The sequence below is a fragment of the Nyctereutes procyonoides genome, unplaced genomic scaffold (assembly GCF_905146905.1).
Source record: "Nyctereutes procyonoides isolate TBG_1078 unplaced genomic scaffold, NYPRO_anot_genome, whole genome shotgun sequence".
Taxonomy (NCBI): domain Eukaryota; kingdom Metazoa; phylum Chordata; class Mammalia; order Carnivora; family Canidae; genus Nyctereutes; species Nyctereutes procyonoides.
In genome coordinates, this window is record NW_026575032.1 from 2,591,420 (window position 1) to 2,618,658 (window position 27,239).

Genomic DNA, 27,239 nt, shown 5'->3' on the forward strand with positions numbered 1-27,239 from the left:
ATCAACAACTTTTTAGAATTCTTGACCTAGCAGTTGCTTTCAGGGTGATGAGGATAGGGGGACAATGGATTTTATCCCTCTTAGAAATATCTTAGGCTATAGCATTATACTAAGCTATGTAGTTGCAGAATTAACCCTTTCAAGCTATTGCTACCACCTATTCTCCCTGCGAGTTTTAATAAAGAGAATCCACTAAATTTTAAATGCCTAATTTATATGCTATGTATAATTTTTTTCCAAGGATTTAAATTAAGAGTAAAAATTTTCTCCTGTAGCATGAACCAGTTTTTCTTTTTTGTTTACATTATTGCTTCATATGACCTTATGAGCTCCTCCCTCCTTCCCTGTGCACATATACACAGAGTTTCAGTTTTTAAAATGGGATTTAGAAAAAATGATCCTTTCAAAGATATGAAAGGAGTTTTCACGTGGAAAACAAGCTTTACTTTTGTTCAGTTAGGTATTTTACTATAAGATAAAGACATTTTGGTCAAATAAAAGTGAGGAAGCTTTGGACTTTAATAAATTGTTCCTTTTCTGATACAGTGTTTTATAGGAAGATAGGTATGTTCTAAGCACTTATAGAATCTGGGTCCATGCCCCAGGGGTCCAGACCCCTCTGATGTCTATGAAAAGAAACAAAGGACTGTACTTTAAGAAGTATCATGGAAAGTGCTGAAAAAGCCCCTAGAGATAACCTAATCCCACCTTTCACTTTCACAAATAAAAGTGCTAAATCCAGGAAAGAAACCTTTCTCTCCTAGTAAGAATACATTATATTTTTATGACATTTCTTCTGGTTACCCCATGGCTAATGAGCTCTGAAATGTCTTAGGTTTCCTTCTCAACAATGCCTAATCTAATAGTTGACTTCTTTGGTTTGTTGATGGAGTGTGTCCTCAATGTTAAATACATTTCTTGAAACAGGACTTTTGGATTTACAGTAAACTTCTCTGGGTTCATCTAAATCTAGCTATCTGACTCTGCCTGATTGGTGCTTGTATTACTTTTCTCTTGCTGTGTTACAGATTACCTCAAATTTAGCAGTTTTATACAACACTCATTTTTTAGTATTTCTGTAGGGCATGGCACAACAAAGTTATCTGTTCCAGAGGCTCACTACAGGCTGAAAACAAGGTGTTGGCTGGACTATATTGTTGTCAGGAGCTAGTATTCCTTTTCTAAGCTCACATGATTGGGGCAGAATTTATTTCTTGTGATTATAGGCCTAAGGACTGAATTTCCTTACTGGCTGTCAACTGGGAGCTACTGTCAGCTCCTAGAGACCACCCACATGTCCTCTTCCATTTTCAAAGAAAGCAATGAGAATTGCCATCATATTTAATCCCTCTCGTGCTTTAAACTTCTATTGCCAGGAAAAGCCCAATGTCTTTTTTAGTCTTACCTAATCAACAAAGGAGTATCTCTCCACCTTCATGTCAGCTGATTGAGGACCTTAATTACATTTGCAAAAGCTCCTCACAGCAGCGCCTAAATTAGAATTTGATTTAATCACTGCCGAGAAGGGTGGGTCCATGTAGGGGACCAGAATCTTGTGACTGTACTAGAAGTCTTCCTACCACAGTACTTGTCAGGTTCTACCTGGTCCTATCTGAATTCTGTTTCAAGTCCAAAGAATGACTTCTAACTTTCTCAGAGATCAGCTTTTTTTTTTTTTTTTTTTTTTTTTTTTTTTAAGATTTTATTTATTCCTGAGAGACATGGAGAGAGAGAGGCAGAGACATAAAGGGAGAAGCACTCCTCACAGGGAGACTGATGTGGGATTCGGTCCCCAGATCAGGATCACGCCCTGAGCCAAAGGCAGACGCTCAACCGCTGAGCCACTCAGGCTTCCCTCTCAGAGACCAGCTTACCCTTGCCTGTCATATAATTGGCTATGAACCAGCTCCTTTGAAATGTTCTTGTTCTGTGGAATCTGCTGGTTTCTCAGACGCAGCATTTCTTTGCCTTGCCTTGTCCAGATATATCTTTCTTCAAATTATAATCTCTCTTGAAACAGAAAAGGATAAATAAATTTTAACTCCTTTTGTAAAGGATACATTTTTTCATGTTCTTTATATGTGTAATACTTTGTAGGTTTGTTACTTAACAGTGGAATTATTGATTTATAATCTGTTTTGCTTACTTTTCCCCCTGTAAGACCTAAATTGAACCTTAACTGTTGTGTTTTACAGTAGATGTAATTTATGCTAGTTTTTCCAACGCCTCGTATAAAAGACCTTGAGAAATTTTAAAGATAAATGTAGAGATTAGAAGTTATTCTTGGGCCATTATTAGGTTTGGGACCTTTTTTAAAGCTCAGCTTTCTAAGTCAAAATCCCCAAGAAGATGGTAGAGAATTTCCATTCTAATATTTTTAGAATAGTTTAGTTGTGGATATCTTGGACCTCTTAGGGAAAATATGTAACTGGATTTTGGGCAGAAGTTGTCTCCAAAGACAGGAGATTGAAGGAATGAAAGTGGTTTTCTTTTTTTCTTTTTACATTTCAAAGATTTTGCATCATTTTTGTGTTTCTTGCCTGATGATAATATTTGCCTTAGGAAGGCAGATGAAGTGTTTCATTAACACAACCCATGAGTCTTCAACATCACAGAGTTTCAGAAATTAAAGTTTAGGAAATATCTTGCTGAAATTCAAGCCGTGTTTTTTTAATCCTTTATAAAATGTTATGTTGAATTCATCAGTTCTAAAAACACGTGATTGTACAAAATAAATACTTTAAGTATCAATGTTAATTCACACGGTTAACACTTCTTGATTTATTAGCTTTTGGTTTAAGTTGTTTCAGAGAGAAAAAAAGATGTTTCAGAGAGAAGTATAAACATATGCAAACATCTATGTATGTAGATATGTGTACTTCTATATATGCTTGTGTGTTTATGTGTATATGCATATATTTGCATTTATGCACATTCTTTGATTAATTTTTAGATATTAGAATTCCAGCTTTTTTTTAACAAACTAATTTCGGATGAGCACATTTAAATTATGATATGGAAGGTATTTGCTAATTAGATACAAAGACTTATTTTCACTAGGTCAGGAGGATCTAAAGGTTTTTAATTTAGTATTCAAATTTTTCAAAATTTATAAAGTTTAATTTGTAAAGGCTAAAAGGGATGCCTAGGTGGCTCAGTGGTTAAGTGCCTGCCTTCAGCTCAAAGCCTGATCCTGGAGTCCTGGGATCGAGTCCCGCATCGGGCTCCCTATATGGAGCCTGCTTCTCTCTCTGCCTGTGTCTCTGCCTCTCTCTCTCTCTCTCTCTCTCTGTGTCTCTCATGAATAAATAAAGAAAAACTTTAAAAAATAGTAATTTTTAAAGGATGAAATCATACAATTATTCTTGGCAGCAAAACATAAAATTGGTAAAGGGGAAAAAAACATTTTTGAATGGTGTAAGAATCGTTTCAGGATCATCAAATAATGTGCTGTGCTTTCAAGTACAACTTTGAATTTGGTACATTACACCAGAGTCTAATGTTCTGCATATTGTGTAATTCTGTGGGGAAAAAAAAACAAACTTTAAATAATCAGTGATCTTTGTAAAAAATGTTTTAATTCTTTTCTGTTTAAAGTAGAATTCTCTATTTGTGTGGAATATGGATATTTTTTCTTAATTGCACTTTTGTTATTACTCATATAATATATACCAACATCAAAAGTCCTTTTCTTTACAGATTTTTTCCTCTGAAGAACAATTTTAGAGTATTATTTGTATATTATTTAATAGCACTATAAAAAAGTTTCAGTGCATGTGTGATTATAACATGGTGATCGTTCAAAATGTGCCCTGAAGGTCCTGTAGAAACTAAACAGTCTTAAAAGGCAATATAAAAACAAAACTTCCTGTTATGAACGGACTAGACAGTTCCTTGTCTGGATGAAACTGTAATAGGAAAAATATAGTTGACAGAAGAGTTAAAGTAAATTTCATATGCTGATGCTAAAAGGTAAAGAGGTGTTTTTTGGGTTTTTTATTGTTTTTGGTTTTTTTCTTAAAACGAATTAAAAAAACACTTTTAGTGTCAAAGAAATAATACATTTGATCTAAGTTTGGCTAAATTTAATTAAGGTGTTTGGCCTTATAAATTAGCTAGCATACTTTACAAGTCTATTGCCTGTTAACCCACAGCCTCTATGTCATGGTGACCGTAAGTTAGTATGCTAAAAAGAGGAGAATTCTTGGACTACCAGAGGAGTGAAATTGGCATCATTGTGTGACCCATATCTTGTATGTATTTGTGTCCTTCATGGACAATATTTAAATTTGATGTAGTTTGGGGAAACTAAAGCTGGAGTTTCTTGGGGATTCTGGTGATTCAGCAAAGGAAGTAAGACACATAGTTCAAGAATCACATTATTCTGTTTCCTCGTATGTCATATTTACACGTCAAATACATTAGTTGTGATGTAGCACACTAGACTTAGTAAAGTGATTGCTTGTGGTCCCTGGTGGTATCCTGAAGTCTCCATAAACATTTTATGTACTACTCTCTCCTCCAGCTGATAAGTAAGTGAAGAGAACTCCTATCCCCAAATGTCCATTTTGCATAAGAATGACAGGATGTGAGGGATAGATGAAGATTAATGAGATTGTATAATGTCAAGTTGACACATTGTCTTTAGATGGATGACGGTCTGGATTTCCTCAGCATTAAGAGACTTAAGAATAGAAAACAACTGAATTTTTATTGATGCCCAAATAATAAAGAGCCCAAACTCTAGGAGTTTATATTGTTCTTTGTTAGGCTTTTATTGTGTGGCCCTTGTAGAAGAATATAATGTACAATCAAAGGCATTTCATGCACTTGTGTCGAATATTAAGAAGTGGTCATGTCTTCTTTCCTAGGCATTAAAAAAACCTCAAAAGAGTTTGGTTTTATGAATATTTTTTAATTTAGTCATTTGGTTACTTTTAGTATCGGTACCTGGTATATAGTAGGCTTTCAATAATTATTACTACTGTAAAGTACATAGCCTATAAAGCTAGTTTTCTTATAGTAGTAAATTTGTAGAATTTTGAAAATTCTGCTCTGAATCCTCTATGGAAAAGATTGTTCAGTTGAAGAAAATTTTGAAAGTTGTGTAGAAATACTGAATAATTCAGAGTTCAGAATCATTTTCTAACTTAGTATGTTTAATTCATGGATATAATAAACTGGAATTAATTTCCTTCAGTTTTGCTGGGCGAGGAAATGTGCTTGATGGGGTAAATATGACATAACATTTTTATTTCTTAAATATTGCAAATTAAAAGTTGCTTTTATGGATATCTTTGTAACATGGGAACTTAATTAGCATATTCAGAAATGTCAACAAATGAGAAACTAAACATATGTGGCTTCCAATTTTCAAGTGAATTGGGTTCTAAAAGTACCCTTAGAAGAAAAGGTACAGATATGTTTGTGGATGGCTTTTCTCCCTACCTTTCCTAGTCGTGCATGCCATTCTTTTAATATTACTGTTCTCAGCTAAGTTGGAACTCAAAAACAAGCTGCTTGACCTAATAGACATTAAAATTTTAAATAAATCATAATTCTTTTTCTTGTATTTTAGGAAAAATGTTTACTAATCCTTAATATTGTTTATCAAAATGATGTGGAGTGTCTTGGGGGGTTATAAAGTGAGCTGCAGTGTAGTTAGGTCTGGGAGGCCTCCTCCAAGCTTATCTTCCAATTTCAGCTTTACCTTCATTTTATAGGACTTTCAGAAGTGGTTTTGTCATTATCAGAAGGTGTTTGTGTGTGTGTTTTGTTTTCTTAAGGTTTCAAGTGTTTTCACCATATCTATTACAGTAGCAGCTATAAGGGTTTCCACTTTGGGGATGGGAAAGATGACAAAAGAGAAGTCTATCAGAGGTTGTATGTATATATGGGTCATATCTCATTTAGATGCTAATAAGATAAAGGCTGTTTATCCCAGGGCTCAGCAAACTGGGCAGCTACTTGTTTTTATATCTCTCATGATCTGAAAATGGTTTTTATATATTTAAATTGTTGAATAATATGAAAATAATTTTGTGAGCTGTAAAAATGAGATGAAATTCAAATTTTGATCTCCTTAAGTAAAACTTTACTGGAACATAATGACCCTAATTTGTTAATATAGTGTTTTCGACTTCATTTGTACTACTGTAGTAGTTACAATACCGTAAAGTATTTATGGCCCGTGAAGCCTAAATTATTTACCACTTCGATCTTGACAGAAAAAGTTTACTGATCATTGATATTTTCTTGTAAATTTTTAGAAGTTTAGTAATATCTCTTAATGTGTGTTTAATCCATGAGCCACAAAGTTTTTCTGAAGATTGTTTAAATATATTGCAGTAATTTTCTGGGGTGCCTGGGTGGCTCAGTAGGTTAAGCATCTGCTTTCGGCTCAGGTCATGATCCCAGGGTCTTGGGATGAAACCCCATGTCAGTTCCCTGCTCAGTGGGGAACCTGCTTCTCCATCTCCTGCTTCTCCATCTCCTATTCCCCCTGGTTGTGTTCTCTCTCCCTCTCTCTCAAGTAAATGAAATCTTTTTAAAAAACCCTTTTAATATTTAAACTTTTAAATATATTTTAGACTAAATAATTATTCTTTATAATTGAATAACTCACCAAAATCCATAAATCTAGAAATGCAACTTTTTAATTGTATGAATAATGTATTTCTTCATGCCACATTGAATCTTAAAGTTTTAGTGGCTTTTTTTTTTAAACTTTTTTTTTTAAGATTTTATTTATTTATTCATGAGAGACACAGAGAAAGAGAGAGGCACAGAGACATAGGCAGAGGGAGAAGCAGGCTCCATGCAGGGCACCCAATGTGGGACCCCATCCTGGGCTCCAGGATCACACCCTGAGCTGAAGGCAGACCTTCAACCACTGAGCCACCCAGGCATCCCACCTTTTAGTTTTTTATAATTGTGAGTTGAATGCCCTTTTTGGTATTATTATAGGAATTTTTAGGCTCAGATATTTAAATTTTGAGAAATTAAGTTTCTATATTTAGATGTTTGGCAAATAATATTTGATATCAACATGCAAATAGGAGTGCATTTAGTCTTCTGTTAGAATAAATAACACTGTACATATTGCCCTTGACACCCAATTGTAAAAGAAATTAATTTTAATTCTTTCAAGATCAGAGAGAATTTGGAAGGCTTTGATAGTCTGGTTAACTTTCTGATACATTGACCGCCCCTCACCCCATTGTAAAATTTCTAATCATCATTTCTCCATCTTTTGCTTACTCACCCTACACTAATGGGGCAGTTACTTATTAATTCATGAAATAGAGCACTCCCTCTTTGTCTCAGACTATTTTTAGGATTTTGTTGTTCTCCTGAACCAGCTGCTATGTGTCTCCCCAAAGCTTCAACATACCAGCCAGAGTTCTCTAAAGAACGATTTTTAGCCCTTCTTCTAGTATGGTTCTTTATTTTTGAAAACTATTATGTGTCTTATCTTTATATTCTATCTCACCAACTAGTCTTCTCTTCTCCAGACTTGACATCTTGTTTTATTTCATCTTTGGCATTCTTGTCCTTTTTTTCCCCCTCTAAACTGTTGTCCATTTGTTGCTTTCTCTCTGAAATTATGGCATCCACAAATGAATATACTGTAATAGGTTGTGGTCTGATCAGTACCAGAGTTTAGTGAGTCACTTAATGCCTTTAATCTGAATACCATGTCTTCTGCTAATGCATTCCAGCATTGTGGTAGTTTATTTACCAGCTGAATCACACTGTGGACTGCTGTTGAATTTAAAGTCATCAAGAACAAAACAAAAACAAAACCAAGAAGCCCAAGTCTTTCCTCAGAGTTTTCTGTTAAGTTATAGCTTCCCTGCCTTGGGCTTGTGTTATTAATTTGATTTAAGTCTTAGAAGTTGAGACACACTGCGATCAGATATAGAGGTCTTCCTTCAAGTTCAGCTCCTCTGAGCTTTTCCTACTTTTCATATGCTTTCCAGAGATTTGTTTTCCTTTTTTTTTTTAAAGAGATTTATTTATTTATTTATGATAGACACTGAGAGAGAGAGGCAGAGACACAGGCAGAGAGAGAAGCAGGCTCCATGCCGGAAGCCCGACACGGGACTTGATCCCGGGACTCCAGGATCGCGCCCTGGGCCAAAGGCAGGCGCCAAACCTCTGCGCCACCCAGGGATCCCCAGAGATTTGTTTTCCTAAGTCCCAGTAGTTTCTGCCAGCAGCTGCTAGAGCTTTAGGCCTTAGAAATAGAGGAATTAATTGTTATTAAATTCATCATATTAGATCTGATAGATCTAATTTGTCAAGTGTGGGATTCTATTTCTGCCACTCTCTATGTGTGTCTTACATGTATTAATAGCAGAGGTATAATATATCTTAATTATCAAGAAGAATTTCTGAAGTTTTTTGACTTTTGAAAAATAATTTAACCTATATAATTTAGGAAAGTAAAATATACCTAATTTACCTTAAGAATACATATTCTGAAATGCTTTCTGTTTTCTCCAATGGAAATAGGCAAAATTTAAATTACATTCAATGAAATTTAGAAATGAAATTATTTAAAGTATTTTTTTATCTTTAAAACAATGCTGAAACATGTAGTTAATGTCCTCATCACTTACCTCCACTTTTATAGCTGCAGTTTCAAGAATTTGTGATGCTAGAAGTATTGTATTGTATGAGGAGCTGTGTAATTTTCTTCTTTGAGCATTTTATTTATAGCATTTTGGGCACAGGCCTTCCCAAATCTTAACATTTCTAGATGAGTTTTTGGAGTATGTATAGCATCGGAGAGGGGGCTTTTGCATCATGTAAGTAGTTGAACTGGAGACATGGGTCTAGAGGAAAAGGAGGTTGGCACATGTAACGGATGGCAAAGATGATAGGAATTAGAATGTTATATATAGAATGTAAGAGAAAGGCTAGGAATTGATGGTGAGAAATGAGCAATGGGGAAAATGAGGCAGACAGACACGGATTTGGGGATCTTTGTTTCTAATCCTAGCTCTGTTGCTAACAAACTATGTATCCTTTCAAATTATTTAGCCTCTCTGGACCATTATTTCTGCACCTGTCAAGAATGTACTAGATAATCCCGGATATATGGTTTGCATCCAAAAATTCTCTTATGTTGTGACTTAGAGACAGAAAATAATAGATTTTCCAAATGTTGCATAAAAGGATACTATTTACCAAACAAATTTCTGAGGGTTTTTTGGGAGGTGGGGGCTTTTTCAGGTGCCACCTCCCCAAACTTTCATGTTACTGAAATGTTCTTTTCTTCAAACATGTTATAAAGCAAGCAAATATTATCCAGGTGTGCAAAAATGGCTTTTCTTTTTAACCACTTGATTGTCAGAAAAAGGGTGAAAGCCATAAATCAGCCTTAAGGCTGCTGTTGTGTAATAAAAACTATGGTTGACAGTTGAAGAACACCTTAACTTTTTCACTGAAAATTTATTACTCTTAGAAAAAGGAAAACTTGTTGAACCGCATATTTTCTCCTTTCACAGATGTCTGATCAGTGTTACAATATCTGTAATGTTTTGGTCTATTTAATATGCTGTTTTTTAAAACTTAAAATGAAAGTAAGAGTAATTTTGAGTTAAAGCAGAAATGTCTAAACATGTGATTATTTAAAGTTGAGTCACTTTTAAATTTGAAAAAGCTTCTTCACATGTATTTTTAATGCTCCTAGGATCTCATATTTGATGTTCATTGTAGCCAAGAACCAAATCTGAAGCCCTGTATTGAATGTTTTAAAGTCATTTGTAGAAGGGCCAATATGGCGATTATTTTTAAAGTGCATAGAGAGAATTGATGATAATGTACCATTTCTGTGCCTGGCATTCTATTCAGATGTGTATCTGTGTGTGTACATGCACCTTTGGAGGGGGTGTACAAAAGTATCAGGGACATGTAATAAAAGAAAACTTAGTTCTTTTCTTTAGGATATGTACCATCTAATTTGAAATACAGGTAAATTTTGAAGTATTATCATAAAGCATGCAGAGTCTAAGCCTTGATTGCAATGTTGTACTGGTGTATAATCACTGTAGATTGGATCTTAGATCTAATAGCCTTTGGTCTCTATCATGTGTTGGTCTCTATTTTACAATGAATTTGGTATTGCAGTTACCTTGTTTTGACACAAGGTGGTGATACTTATCTGAAATGTTTTCTGAGTACAGTATCTGCCACCTTCACAGGTTTCTCCTCCATCCAGAAGACAGCTTAAGAAAATAGGTGGAACAGGCTTTGCTTTAAAAAACAATAGATGAAGTGTGTGTGTGTGTGTGTGTGTGTGTGTGTGTGTGTCCTGTATATAACTTACTTAACAAATAATGATTTAAAATTAAGTGTAGGCTTATGTAAATTTGGGTTGGGATAAGGTAGGAACATTGAGAAAAAGGGAAGTTGAACAGTAGAGAGAGAACTAGCAGTCACTGGGTACACACTAGGCACCCAGTGTGTGCTGAGTGATTTGCTTACAATCTCTGATTCTAGTCAAATATAAGCATATATATTTTATGTAATACCAATGTATTGCTTAGCTCAATAAAATGTGCAGTATTAGTGCTGTGTGTGTTCTCTCTTGTAAAAACTGTGGTGTACCTTCAGCCTATGTAGTAGCTTTTTTCCTATAGTTTTTTTTTTTTAAGATTTTGTTTATTTATTCATGAGAGACACAGAGAGAGAGGCAGAGACATGGGCAGAGGGAGAAGCAGGCTCCCTGTGGGGAGCCTGATGCAGTACTTGATCCCAGGACCTCAGGATCACGACATGAGCCAAAGGCAGATACTCAACCACTGAGCCACCCAGGTGCCCCTTTCTTTTCATAGTGTAAGTGAAGTTATCAACCTTTTTAAATAAAAAATTTCTTATATGGTTAAATATATACGTATATTAATATATAGCAATTTTACTCATAGATATTTATCCAAAAGAAATGAAAACAGTTGTCTATACAAAGACCTAAAAGTGAATATTTATAGCATTTTTATTCATAATAACTAAACAGTCCCAAATATCTATTAATTAATGAACGGGTAAAGAAATTCGAATAAGGCACAATGAAGTACCACTTAGCCATAGAAAAGGAAACATTATTTCTAATATATGCAGTAAGATGGAATAATTTTAAAAGCGTTATGCCAGGTGAATGAAGCCAAACACAAAAGGTTACAGGTTATACTGACTGATTCTGTTTATGCAACAATCTGGAAAAGGCAGGACCACGGGGACAGAAATCAGATCCAGGAGTTGCAGGGGGAAAGGATTGACCACAAAATGCCATGAGGAAACTTTCGATTATGATGGAAATATTTTACATTTTGGTTGTGGTGGTGATTATAGGACTATATGTGTTTGTCAGAACCCTTCTAACTATAAAACTAAACATGGTAAATTTTACAGTATGTAAAGCGCAGACCTCAATAAACCTGAGCATTAAACACACTTGAGAAAAACTTTTTAATCATAAATGCAAAAGAAAATGTCCTCTGTGCTTCAGCAACAGTTCCTCTTCACTCAGAGATAAAGCATTTTGCATCTCAGTTCTTTCCCAGCCTTCTCCTATCTTTTGATAATCCATTTACTCATACCTGTCACTGCTTTACTAGGCCCAGAACATCCTAGCAGAGATTTTGCTTTCAAACATTGCTACCCAGCTTTTAGTGCAGAAGGAAGTAGAATTTTAGTGCTAGAAAGATTCTTAAAGAATTTGGCTGACAAACTAGAGATTTTACAAATGAATCTTTTAGAGAAGTTCTTCAATAATAAAAGTTGTTTTGCATATGTTAAGGACAGTTTCCAGTCTGGTTCTTACTGTAATAAAGTATAGCTAAAATTATGAAAATACACTTTTATACCTCCCTCCTTCCCTCCTCCTTGTGCTAGATTATACTTCTGTCCCCTGGAAGGGACAGTGCAGGAGAACCAGACAAGTGCTTTGGATCATTATGTTGTATATCAAGTAATAGTGTTTACTTTTTAGCGCTTTTCAATCTATTAAGCCAGTAAAATCTATGGCCTGACGGTTACATGTTTGATGACAGACTTATTTAGAAGTATATTTTGTTATGGAAAAAATGATAAGCCACTTATAATACTATTACCTTTTGGAAATCTTGATTCCGAAGTTTTTTTTTTTTAATCAATGTGCAAAAAAAGAGTATTAGATGTAATAAAAGCAAGAGATAGTATATTTTACTGAAGTAGAAAGGTGGAGAAAATTGAATATTAATGTATGAGAAGCACACTTAGGGTGCTTCTCAATATTTAGGAGTATTTCATTAGTTTCATATTTTCAGGCTTGATGATGTACTTGTTTCCTCTTGAGAAAGTATAGATGTGTTTTTTCAAAGGCTGGTAGAAGGCTGATTATTTTATTAAAAATATTATCCTATGTGGTAGTCACTATTATAGCCCCTGTTTTCCTGCTGAGGAAACTGTTCCTTAGAAAGATTTAGTAAATGGCCTAATTCAGTAGAGCTGGCAGCTTAACAAATCCAGGCAGTTCAATTTCAGACTTCATACTTTAAACCACTAAACTAAATTAATTCTTAAAGTCTTGCTAATGTTTTTGATTGTATATTTAATATTTTGATCACCTTATGCTTTGTGTTGATAAATAAACTTGAATTCAAACTCTGACGTTTGCATTGTATTCAGATGACTACTAGGACTCTGTGTATGTGTTCTTTCTCATAAAATCTATGGTGTACCATCCCAGTGTAGTAGCATTATTCACAGTTTAAGTGAAGTTATCAATTTTCACTTAAAAAACAGAAAAAGAGAAAGGAAAAGAGGGAAAGGAGAAAAGGAAGAACTGGAATTTGTGTGTGTTGTTGTAGCTATGTTTTATTTGATTTAGTTGGTTAGAATTGAAAAAGTAAGCAATTTATTTTTATATTCCTAGGAAAATTTAACAGAAGATGTAAAGCAGTTAAATAGATACAGAATAAACTAGCAGAGATAAGAAAACTTCTGTGCTGTCTGCATATTTTTGTAAAGTTTTATTGGAACACAGCCACACCTATTGTTGCATAGACTGTTTGGCCAACAAGATAAAAATATTTGCTATCTGGCCCTGTAAGAAAAAAGTTTGCCAACCCTTGAACTAAATTTTGGATCAGAACTATTCAGATAAACTGTTTATAGACATCCACCAAATATTTATTGAGCACCTGCTATGTGCGAGGTAATATTCTAGGTGATAGGCAAAAACAAATATGTCCTACAATATGATTGACTTTCTTTTTTATTAATAATTACAGCACAGGTTATTGGGAAATACTCATAAGATGAATCTCATTTGTCTGAACCAATATTAATACTGCACCTCTTAGGCAGAGACTATATTAATTATCTGATACTATTGATGCTCCAGCTCCTCTTCTCTTTCTGGTTCTTCTTCTTCTTTTTTTTTTTTTTTTGAAGATTTTATTCATTCATTCATGAGAGAGAGAGAGAGAGAGAGAGAGAGAGAGGCAGAGACACAGGCAGAGGGAGAAGCAGGCTCCACACAGGGAGCCCGATGTGGAACTCGATCCCGGGACTCCAGGATCACACCCTGAGCAAAAGGCAGGTGCTAAACCACTGAGCCACCCAGGGACCCCTTCTGTCTGGTTCTTCTGATCTCCTTTTATACTACTCAGTTTTTCTATACTACTTATTACCATACAATTTACTTATTTATAGCATTTATTGTTGCTTGTCTTCCCATGTGAGCTTCATAAGGGCAAAGATTTTTGTTTACTGATTTATCCAAGTGCCTAAAACTCATAGTAAGAAGTTAGTATGAAAGAGACCTGCCTTACATATTCTATTTAGTTGTATCAGTGCATTTGGAAAATGTCAGCCTTTTTCATGTCAGCTATAATTTTGCTGATTTAAATGAAAAAAAAATTGCTGAGCTAGCTTGTATATCTTTTTAACTTGTTTTATATGTTCTTCATTGAGAAAACTAGTATTTCTCACTTTTTTTTACCTCCTCATTTTATCACCTGTAATATACTGTTTATGTGGTTTTTTTGGGGAGAGTGATAAATATTTAGTAAAAGATGTTTTGGGTAGTTCAGTAATATATTTATTGAATAGAAAAATGCACACTAAGATCAAACAAAGCTTATGTTAACTATTCCAATGGCCTTGTGGAAGTAATGTGGGTGCATGTTTAATCACCATTAAAATAATTGAGAGTAATTTCTTATAAAACTTCTTTCTTTTAGTTATATTCATGAGCATATTTTAGTGATAGTTAATTGCTCTGCCTACATAGTTTGCAGAATCGGTAAGGAGAAGAGTGTTGTGCAGCCAAGTTTCCATATGTTAATATTTCACATCCACATTTGTGACCTAAACCTGCATCCCTTTAGACAGTGAGAAAAGCCAAATGTTCTCATAAGGATTTTCTTCATGGAAAAGAAAGAAATAAAAATGTAGTTCAAACAAAGGTATAATGTGGATGTTAAGTATTATAGATAGATCTATCTACATAAACATGAATATATTAATATATGCTTTTAATGCATTTAACTGTAGGATTTTTCTTCAGTATTATATTGAAGGAAAATAAATACAAATGAAAAATACAAAATTGATCAATTATATTCATGGAATATCAAGGATAATGTCATCCAGACATATAGCTGATAACAACTATTACCATTTTTAATTGAGCAGGGATACATCATTTAATACTAATGACCCTGCAAAGCAATATTTCTGTTTACATTTGAAGATCAGGAAATTGATATTCAGAAAGATTAAATAGCTTGCCATGGTTCAAGAACTAATAAGTCATAATGGCAGTATTGTAAGACAGGGCTTCCTGTCTCTAAATATCTTATTTTTTATCCTACTATCCTATGTTTTTCATATATTGTCATGCTGTGCTACCACATGACTATATTTTATATCCATATTTGTTTAAAAATTTTATATTTTATAATACACTATATAGTTTTTTAAACTTTTTACCATTGTTTTATTATTTATTTACCTTTTATTTTTTAATCTTAATTCCAGTATAGTTAACATAGTGTTATATTAGTTTCAAGTGTACAACATTAGTGATTCAACATTCTATATATTACTCAGTGCTCATCATGATAGGTGTACTCTTAATTTCCTTCACGTATTTCACCCATTTCCCTACCCATCTCCCCTCTGGTAACCATCAGTTCTCCATAGTTAAGTCTTTGGGTTTGTTTCTTTTCTTTGTTGTTATTTGTTATTCATTTGTTGCTTAAATTCCACATATGAGTGATATTATATAGTATTTGTCTTTTTCTGATTTATTTCACTTTACATTATACGCTGTAGATCTGTCCGTGTTGTTGGAAATGGCAAGATTTCGTTCGTTTTTTGACTAAATAATATTCCTGTGTGTGTGTGTGTGTGTGTGTGTGTACCATATCTCTTTATCCATTCTTCAATCGATGAGTTGCTTCTGTAATTTGGCTATTGTAAATAATGCTGCAGTAAACATGGGGGTGCATATATCTCTTCAAATTAGTGTTTTTGTATTCTTTGGGTAAATACCCAGCAGTGAGATTACTGTATCATAAGGTAATTCTTTTTTTTTTTTAAGGTTTCGTTTATTTGACAGAGGGAGAGGGAGAGAACACAACAAGGGGAGTGGCAGGCAGAGGGAGAAGGAGAAGCAGGCTCTCCACTGAGCAGAGAGCCCGATGTGGGGCTTGATCCCAGGATACATGGATCATAATCTGAGCCAAAGGCAGGCGCTTAACCAATTGAGCTACCCAGATGCCCCAATAATTCTATTTTTAATTTTTTGAGGAGCCTTCATACTTTTTTCCACAGTGACTACACCAGTTTGCATTCCCACCAATAGTTGTGCAAGAGAGTTCCTTTATCTCCACATCCTCGCCAACACCTGTTGTTTCTTGTGTTTATTTTAGCCATTCTGAAAAGTATGAGGTGATACCTCATTGCAGTTTTGATGATTAATGATGTTAAGCATCTTTTCATGTCTGTTGGCCATCTATATGTCTTCTTTGGAGAAATATCTATTCACATCTTCTGCCCATTTTATTTGGATTATTTGTTTTTTGAGTCTTGAACTGTATAACTTCTTTATATATTTTGGAATCAAACCCATTATTGAACATGTAATTTGCAAGTGTCTTTTCCTTGGGGTGCCTGTGTGGCTATCTCTTAAGTTTCTGCCTTTGTCTCAGGTCACGATCCAAGGGTCCTGGGATCAAGCCCCATATTGGACTCCCTACTGAGCAGGATTGCTTGCTTCTCTCTCTCCCTCTGCCGCTGCTTGTTTTTTTTTTCTCTCTCTCTCTCTCTCAAATAAATATTTTTAGAAATTACATTAAATCTGTATATTGCTTTGGATTGTATGGACATTTTGACAATATTTGTTCTACACTACATAGTTTTAAAATTTAAAATTTAATTATGTAGTATGCTTCTAAATAACCTGAGGAGAATGCTATACAAAAGAAAATGGTTTGCTAATTCCAGAGAAAGAGTAAATACCTTTTTCTCATTTTAAAGTTAAAACCATTGCTGTCCAATTTTAACCTGACATATATTCTTTCATTTTTACCTGTCTCATCCTCACTTTATTAGGCCTTATATAGCCATGTACATACAGGCATAAAACACCAACATGATTTTTCAATTTTGTTTTTGTTTAAAATGTTTAATGATTCAAAAGTTTTAAAATAAGAGTTTTGTACATACAGGAATTACTCAAAGAAGATCTTTATTACATTAGTCAATTGATGAAGAAACTGGGATGTTATATGATACTTTTATCACTGTAATCTATTTTGTTCATATCATTAATCAGGATTAGCATGCCATGTTAGCCAGGATATTGAGATAACTTCATTTTGCAGCCCTTAACATAAGATTCTCTTCTAGTTCTTCTAAATTCACATGTTTAGTTCTAAGAATGAATACTTTGCTTCATTAATGTTTTCTTTTTTTAAAGCATTAAGAAATAATGTATTGTCTTCACCATGATTTGAGGATATGTGACCTATGAACCCTGTGTTCTGATTCAGTATAGAATTTTATATTATCTGGTTAGCATAGACAACTAAATTTGTGGACAGCCTTCAGATTTTACTTTTAATAAGACGATGAAAAGGACTCATTAAGCTTTTTATTTGATGAAAAGCTGAGAAGCCACAGGGCAGTGAAAGAAGTAGCATTTTTAATAAAGATTATATATTAAAATCTTGTGGTGGCTTATGAAAAAGAGCATTAGTCTCGAAAAATTGGGAAACTTAACTTTAAGTAGTGTATTTAATTCTGTAACTTTCAAATGACTCCCTATGGCTGCTTCCCATTCCTACTTCTTACCACAAATTTAACTTTTCCCCTTTTATAGTAGATTATGAAGCCAGGAAAGAGTAAAACATCAATTATATAGTGAAGATGTTTTGTACATATTTAAACATGATATAAATGTTAGTTCTTATTATAATTATTATAATACAAGGACCTTATGAATACTATTCCTTAATACCAAAAATTTCTCTAAGTTTATATGTATTGCATAAATTAATTAATTAATTAATTAATTAATTAATTAATTTTGGGCCCTGGACTCCTACTAAATTATTTAGAACCTCCCTTGGAATGGAATATCTTCCTCCTTGGTTTTGAAAACATTAAATTAAAATGTATCTTAGGGGTGGTTGGGTGGCTCAGTCAGGTAAATATCTCACTCTTGATTTCAGCTCAGATCATGATCTCAGGGCCTTGGGATTGAGCCCCACATTGGGCTCCACACTCAGCATGGAGCCTGCTTGAGATTCATTCTTCTCTCTCTCTCTTTCTCTCTGTCCCTCCCTCTGCTCAGGTATATTCAATCTTGTTCTCAAATAAATAAAGTCTTTTTTAAATAAATGTATCTTAATGTTGATATTTAGCTATTTTCTATAATTGTCAAAAAGAATATACAGTCCTCCTAAAGACAGATAAGGAGATAGAGAAAAAAACACGATGAGCTACATTATTAATTTCTGTTTGTTTTATGTGCTCCTCAGTTCACCGAGATTAAAATTTAGACATTGATACAGTCCTCTTTTGAGTTAATGTGAGTGTTTCACATTGGTGCTCTCTATATCAGGCAGTAGTACTGCCCAATATAGTTCTTGATTTAAGGATGTGATTTTTTTTTTGATAGTCTAAGTTTCACAGGACTTAAATGATACCTAAATATAATTATGTTCATTATTCAGATTTCAGTTTCTTTTCTTTTTGTTTGAATGGTTGGGTAAAAGTTACAAAATATGGAGGATAGAAACTTCAATAGAGAATAGAGAATTTTTTTAGTTCTCTATCTGTTTCCCAAACATTAACATTTTTTTTTGTTTGTTTGTTTCCAGTGTTTTAAAGGTCCTTCCAAAATGTCGCTAGGGTAAAGAAACTCTGTTTATTAGATGTGCTTTATTTTCTTGATATTTATATTTCGTGGAAGGAATTTGCCATTTACTTTTGATAAAGTTAGTAAGTACATGTATGGTATCTTTAGAATCTGTTTCTTGGATTTAGAGGATAATCTGAATATTAGATTTCAAAAGGTTTATATATAAATGGCCTTTGGTGGTCAAATCTGATTTGTAATTAATCCACTGTAATTTAGTTGCCAGGGGCTGATGAGGAGTCAGTCACGTATTTGTATTTTCTGTTTCACATATTTATATATATTTGATGATTGTTATTTTTTTCTCTAATGTGTTCTGAACTTCAAGGAACTAAGGCTCTGTGTAAATACTTATCTTTGTGCATTTTGTTACATTTATATTCATTGTTTTTGAGTAATTTACTATACGTATAAATGCACATTTTAAAAAAATGGTCATTCTAAAGCTTGTGGTCTTTGCTAGGAAGATGATTTAGATGCACGGAGAAGGTTGCTTGCTTTACTATTTATCATTTTCCCAGACAAATCCATGGAGACAGGCTGCTGATAGGATAGGAGAAAAACAACAAAAACAAATACAGTGCTTTGGCCTGGAACTGAATTGTATTATCTGTGCTGTCAGCTAGAGTCTTTGCTCACTTACCCAGACAATCTCCACTGGGATTAAAACTTCCCTCTGCATTAGTGATAGCCTTTAGTATACTGCAGCCTCATGTCCAGTTAAAAAAAAAATTTAGTTATAAACAGTTTGTAATAGCTTGCAAAATCATCACCAGTTCAATCTTTGAGGAGAGTAATAATGCTGATGAATCAAGCAGGTATATCATAATTAAATTGCTAATCACCTGGATTTCAGTTTTAGTTTCCACATATAGCTCCTCACAACCTCCAACTTTGGGCCTGATTTGAGCACATATAGTGATGGGTGTACTGGTAATTCAACTTATTTTTTTTAGGACTTTTTTTTTTTTAGGACATTTCTTTAAAAAATACAAAAATGTTGTAAGAATTCTGATTCTGCATCAAGATTTAGAAGGATAGGATTATAGGTACAAAGAATAACAAAAAGAAAAACCTCAGAAGATTCTAAACCAAACAAAACCAGTTCAAACCAGCTTCTTCATCAAGCAGTGAATGTCTGAACTATCTAGGAAGTTGATTATCTGCTCTTTTCTTAAAGATTTCTGCTAATAAGGATTTTATAACCTTCTGTGGTTCTCAACCTGACAATTTTTCTCCCCATCCCACCCCCTAACATTTGGCAGTATCTGAAGATAGTGTGGTTGTCACAAATGGATGGATGATACGGGCTTCCTTTTTTTTTTTTTAAGATTTTTTATTTATTTATTTTTTTATTATTATTTTTTTATTTATGATAGTCACACAGAGAAAGAGAGAGAGAAGCAGAGACACAGGCAGAGGGAGAAGCAGGCTCCATGCACCGGGAGCTCGATGTGGGACTCCAGGATCAGGCCCTGAACTGAAGGCGGCAGTAAACCGCTGAGCCACCTGGGCTGCCCGATACTGACTTCCAATAGGTAGAGGCCACAGATAGTGCTGAACAACCTACATATAACGTACAGGAGAGCTCTGACAATAAAGTATCATCCAGTCCCAACATCAGTTTTGAAGTTGAGAAACCCTGCTCTCAAGCATGGATTTTCTTATCTTGACAGGAGTTTCTTCAAATGAATAGCCCTATAGATGTTTACGGTGTTTATAGGGAGAGTTTGTCTTACTCGTTTGAGTTACTAATAAGAGAAAAAAGAGGCTTTAGACATTGACTTGGGAACTTACGAACATGGTAAACACAAACGTTCCTTAAAAGTGTGCATGGAGACAATATGCTGATTTCATGATACAAAGAAATGGAAAATAGTCCTATTTCATCATAGAAGGACATTAGAGGGGCAGCCCCGGTGGCGCAGCGGTTTAGCATCGCCTGCAGCCCGGGGTTTGATCCTGGGGACCCTGGATCGAGTCCCACATCAGGCTCCCTGCATGGAGCTTGCTTCTCCCTCTGCCTGTGCCTCTGCCTCTCTCTCTCTCTCTCTCTCTCTCTGTCTCTATGAATAAATAAATAAAATCATTTTTAAAAAAAGACATTAGAAATTTTGTGGGTTTTTTTTTTTACCTTCACAAATATTAAAGGAAAGTTCTACTTTGTAGGAGGTAGGATTATATAAAATTATTTCTATATTGGTGAATTAAATCAGTTAATAAAAAAGTAATCACAATATGTAAAATTATTTTGGTAAAATACTCAGTAACATGAAGCTCTGAATTCATTTCTTAGATGTGACTGTTGGTAATTTATTATATTGGCTAAGCCTCAGTTAACACATCTAGAAATTCAGGTGGTTATTTTAAACTTTTCAGATGGATATTTACTAATTTCTATTTGGTAATTTGTATTGACACTAAAGGGTTTTTTTTCAGATGAATCGAAAGAATTGTCCAATCTTTAGTTGATGGCTGGCCTCAATATAAGGAATAGGCATGCCCTTGTTCATTTCTCAAATGGAGTACAACAGTACTTCCATTCATTTTTTTTTAATTTTTTATTTATTTATGATAGTCACAGAGAGAGAGAGAGAGAGGCAGAGACACAGGCAGAGGGAGAAGCAGGCTCCATGCACCGGGAGCCCGACGTGGGATTCGATCCCGGGTCTCCAGGATCGCGTCCTGGGCCAAAGGCAGGCGCCAAACCGCTGCACCACCCAGGGATCCCCTTCCATTCATTTTTATATTGTCTACTCAATCATAATAATTTGCAGTAGAAAGAAGTATATGTAACCACACATGTATAAACACAAACACACCTAGTGACTTAGTGGTGGTAGGAAAGTTAGAGACTAACAAAAAGTGTTTACTTACATTTGCTTCCAGAGATTTAGGTTTTGGGAACCTGACCTGGGATCCAGGGCATGCCCATAACAACCATTGAGGTTCATGGAAGAAGGACTATGTGAGGTAGAACATATAGCCTCTAAAGAGATTTGATAATATTCCATCCATTGTGCTAAAACAAACCCAGACATTGGGGACTAAATGTGATATTCTTAAACCTACTATATTAAAAAAATTACAGTTGATTTTATTTTTCGAACAATCATGTTATCTTCCATGCCACCCACACCCCATTAATGAACTGAATGCATACTGTGGAAAACGTCATGCTTTTTGTAAAGGAGAGGGTGAAAAAGTACAGCTTGAAGTAAAAACTCATAGCAAATCATTTTACCTTTGTTTACATATTTAAGAAGTTGTCTTGTTGGTGGAGACAGACAGGAAATCTGCATTCTGTCACCACCAAAAGTCCTCTTAGGGTTTTGTTTTGTTTTGTTTTTTAAATAAAGAGACCAGCCACAGGTATGTTCAGGTATGTTAGTATAGAAAAAATTTCAAAGAAATTGGAGCTCAGCTAGAGGTGAAACATATAAAGTTAATTGCAGTTAGAGACTGTAATATATAAAATAAGCAATTTTATGACTAATAGCAAAGTAATAAATTTCATTATTCTCTATACTTCTAAAGAATATTTTGTTAAGATATTTTGAATTGGTAAGATATATTAAATGTTCAAAGATCAAATCTGTAGAAGGATATATATAGTGATACTTTACGCCCACTTTTGCATCCCGTTCTTGTCTCCCTCACCTCATTTGTTTATTAGTCTTTCTTCTTCTAATGTTCTAATACAAGCAAATATGTATATTTGTTTGTTTACAATACCCATATTCCCCAAAAATATAAGATGTAGGAAACTATGCATACGCTGTCAAGTGCTTTGCTTTTTTCATTTAGTACCGTATCTTGGAGAACTTTCTTTTTCAGTATATGGGTATTTTCCGCATCCTTTTGTAGGTTGCATATGCACAGAACTACATACTTATAGTCCCCTATCAGCGGACACTTAGTTGCCAGTCTTTTGCCATTACTAACATCCTTACTCAAGTGTTATTTTGTAGTTGTACAGGTTCTAAAGTGGGAGTACTATTACTATGCTAAAGGGTACATGCTTTTATAATTTGGATAGATGGTGCCTTGTTACCTTCTATAGTGGTTCTACCATTTTTCTTTTTCACCAGTAATTTTTAATGTGTCAAGGTTTCCAGGTTGGTAATTTTCAGGTAGCTGCTGGTTGGTAACCAATAGTTAACTGAAAAAAAATCAAAAGAAGAATTATTATTATATCTTAGGTAAAATTTAATGATTTTCCTTTAATATAGACTTTTAAATTTTTTTCAAAGATTTCTTTTTTTTTTTTTAAAGATTTTATTTATTTATTCATGACAGACACAGAGAGAGAGAGGCAGGCAGAGGGAGAAGCAGGCTCCATGCAGGGAGCCTGATGTGGAACTCGATCCTGGAACTCCAGGATCATGCCCTGAGCCAAAGGCAGATGCTCAGCCACTGAGCCACCCAGGAGTCCCTAATATAGACATTTAAATATGCATTAATTTGCTATTCATTTGTTTCAGGGCAAATGAGTTTCTTTGAGAATAATCCACTGACTGGAGTTCCATGATACTAAACTTCCCCATTCTTTTACAGATGTTCTATTTATACCAAAATAGTTATTTTAGCTATTCGCCTTCATTGAATTTTCCTAAGCATTTGCCTTGGTTTTTATAGACACAGTTACGTTCTTATAACAGTCATGTTCTTATATTTTACTGGTTTATATAACATTTATTTACATCATATTATTTTAATATTAAATAACTGTTAAGCTAGAATTTTTGAATCAGGATTTCTTAATTGTTTTTGTTCACTAATGTGTCATTGTGCTTTTAATCTTCTGGCCGTATTAAGTGCTCAGTAAATACTTATTGAATAGAAGAGAGGCAGGAAAGAGGAAGTGTGGGAGGAGACTAAACTAATTTTTGCTGTACACCCAGAAGAATAGAGCAAAGGTTAGGTGAGGAGGAGGAAGTGGGGGCATAGCAAAGGTAATCTTATCAGCCAGCAATATTTAGCCTGCCATGGCAAGTACAATCATGTATTGGAAAATTAAGACTTAAGATTTTACAATTAAGAATTAAGATTTTTCCCTGTGCATCATCATGAATATACCATATTCATATACCATTTTACTACTATTTACTTTATATTTTTCTTCAATTAATATTTAAACACTTCAGTAAATTTAATGAATAAGAATCATTTATATCTCCCTTAAAGGGATGCTTGCCATAAATAAAAACAATGGTAAAAATTAAATACAATGAGAACAAAACATTGCTATTAAATGCAAGTTAAGTGTGATCTTTGCAGAGAGTTCTAAGTGAAACAAGATTAGCAAGTGTTATGTGCCCCCCAAATACACGAGAAAAAAAAACACAAAAAAACAGAGAGAGAGAGAACCACAGAGCACAAGAACAAAGATAATGCAGAAAGGGTAAAATGTTAATAATAGGTGAATTTGAATAAAGGTTATGTAGGAGTTCTGTGTACTCTTCTTATTCTTACAACTTTTTTTTTTTTAAGATTTTATTTACTTATTCATGAGAGACAGAGAGGGAGGGAGGTAGAGACAGAGGAAGGAGCAAGCGCCCCATGGAGCAGAGAGCCAGATACAGAACTCAATCCCAGGATGCTAAGAATCACAACCTGAGCTGAAGGCAGACACTTAACTGAGCCAACCAGGTGCCCCTATTCCTACAACTTTAATGTGAATTTGAAATAATCTCTAAAAAAGAAATTTAATATATACAATGGAATATTATTTAGCCATCAAAAAAATCAACTCTTGACATTTCCAGTGATGCAGGTGGAACTAGAGGTTATTATGTTAAGCGAAATAGGTCAATCAGAGAAAGACAGTTATATAATTTCAGTCATATGTGGAATTTAAAAAAATAAACAGAGGAGCATAGAGGAAGGGAGGGAAAAATAAAGTAAGATGTATTTAGAGAGGGAGACAAACCATAAGAGACTCTTAACCATAGGAAATAAATTTAGGAAAGGGGTAACAGGGTGGTGGGCATTAAGGAGGACACATGATCTAATGAACATGGGGTGTTATATATAACTGATGAAGCACTAAATTCTACTTCTGAAACTAATAACACACTATATGTTAATTAATTGAATTTTAATTTTAAAATGCAAAAAATAAGTGATATACAGATAAAGTAAATTTGGATAACTAAAAAATAATCCTTGAATATCGGGAAATTGAAAAGGGAATAAAATTTTAATATTATTTATTTAATGTATAAATAAATAGATGTATGTATCATCTAAAAACATTTCAGGTTGTTGGAGTCATTCCACTCCTCCGAAATATTATGCTAGATGATCTCTAGGGTCCTTTCTGGTTCTTTTGTTCAGTGTCACAGTATACATTGTATTAAGGCAGCATAATTAAAGCTACATACACTCCCATTTCAGTATTTCAATGAGTAACATTATGGAGGCTCAGAATGAGGTAAGGCTATTGTTAGGTAAGATAGCCTGAATGGATTAAAGAGTAGAAGTAGCTTAGGAAGAAAACCCTGGACTGTTAGAGTTGTGAGAAAGAAAAATATTAGGTCAGAAAGCTTTTGAGAGGGTTCAGAGAGCTTCTAACACACAAATTATTAAGTTTTTATTTCTTATTTTCATCATACTGATCCTGCTATATTTGATTTCTGATAATAAGAGACTTAAGAAATTTAGGTATGAATATATTTCTGGAAAATAATACTACTTTATAGTAGAGAGCCATTTTTTTTCTTATGGTTACCACTGTAGACTTATGGATTCTTACTTTATTCATTTACTTTTAATACTTCAGTACCACTATTTATTTGTGGGGGAGGGGGGCATCTCCAGGAACAAAGAATTTGGCTGGTACCATTTTCCCTCTCCTATCTCCTAGCTTAAGAACATGGCACTGTGTTGACACCCTCTACCTAACTTGCTAACAGTGTGCCCCACCCATGTGTTGTGCTAGAGACACACCACTTCAGCCAGGCCTCAGCTCAAGGTCTCCTCCCACAGCAGGTCAGCACAAACCTTGCTAACACCTGCCTGTCCTGCTGGCTTCTGTGGATACAACCCCTCCACTACTCTCTTGGCCAGAGCCCATCTTAAGTTATGCCACAAACCTGGCAGTGTACAAGCAGCCTCCAGGGGCCAGCACCACTTCAAAGCCACTCTTGCCTCAGGGAGAGGGGAAATTAACCACACACATACCAGTCAGACTGTGTCCCTAGCAGTAGGCTTGGAACAGAGAGCTGGTCTGACTGCAGGCCCCACCCACCAACAATGGCTTCTTAGGCGACAAAAGAGGGAAAGTGTCCTGAGGTTCAGTGCTACTACATTTCTGGCAAATGCCTGGTCTGACTCAACTCAAGCCTAAGGCATCCCCAGAGCAGCCCACCAACAGCACAGGAAAGAAACACTGCCCACAACAAAGAAAGCCATTGCAGACAGCTGGATCAAAGGAAAGAACGGCTCAGCCACAACAGCAGGGCACACACAAGGCACATAGAAGACACCCCTGAAGCACCAAGTTCTGGTGAACTGGGACACTGCCCTGCACAGCATTATGAGACCTCCTCTTCATAAGGCTACTGCTTTCAAGAGCAAGAGATGTAGCTGACTATCTTAACATATAGAAATAGGCATAGAGTTAAAATGAGAACAAAAAGGAATATGCCCCAAATGAAAGGACAGGACAGAATCACAGCAAGAGAACTAAGTGACACAAAGTAGTATGCTTGATAGAGAATTTAAAAGAGATACCTACTGGACTTAAGACTCTTTGTTAAGAGTCTCTCAGTGAGACTCTTTACAAAGAGATCGAAAACATAAAAAAGAACCAGTCAGAGATAAAGAGCTCAATAACTGAAATTAGTAGTAGTAGACTAGAGGAGAGACTAGACTAGAGTAGACTAGAGTAGTAGACTAGTAGACTAGAGTAGAGTAGTAGACTAGTAGACTAGAGGAAGCAGAAGAATGCATCAGCAACATGAAGGACGAAGTAATAGAAAACAATCAAGCTGAGCAGGTAAGAGGGGGGAAAAATAATAGAAAATGAAAATAGACTTAGGGAACTCAGAAACACCATCAAGTGTAATAACATTCATGTTATAGGGGTCTCAGAAGGAGAGGAGAGAGAAAAGGGAGCAGAGAATTTATTTGAAGAGAAAAGAGCTGGAAACTTAATCTGGGAAAGGAATCAAATCCAGGTCCAGGAGGCACAGAGAGCCCCCAACAAATTTAACCCAAAGATGTCCACACCAAGACATATAGTAATTAATATGGCAAAAATAGTGGTAAAGAGAGATTTTTTAAAGCAGCAAAAGAAAATTGTAACATACAAGGGAAGCCCCAAAGATTATCAGCTGATTTTGCAGCAGAAATTTTTTAGACCAGGAGGATGTCATGATATATTTTAAATGCTGAAAAGAAAAAACTTACAACCAAGAATACTCTATCCAGCAATGCTATCATTCAGAATAGGAGAGATTATGAATTTCCCAAACTAAAATTAAGGAATTCACGACCATTAAACCAGCCTTACAAGAAACGTTAAAGAGAATTCTTTGAGTGGAGAGGAAAGACAGTAAGTAGAAGAAAAGTGGAAGCACAAAAGCAGTAAAAATAAGTATATCTACAAAAATTAGTAAAGGGACTCAAAAGGATATAAAGTATGACGTCATATACCTAAAACATCTTGAGGAGAGGGGTAAAGAATGGGTTCAAACATAAGTGACCATCAACTTAATATAGACTTTGATATGCAGGAGATCTTATATACAAACCAAATGATTAATGACAAATAAAAAAACCAGTAATAGATATGCAAAAAAAAATAGAGACA

General features: G+C 34.7%; 1 protein-coding gene across 2 annotated transcripts in view; it reads left to right on the forward strand.

Moving 5' to 3' along the window:
• Positions 1-27,239, forward strand: part of AFG2A (AFG2 AAA ATPase homolog A) — a 326,044-nt gene that overhangs the window by 122,787 nt on the left and 176,018 nt on the right. The window lies entirely within an intron of this gene.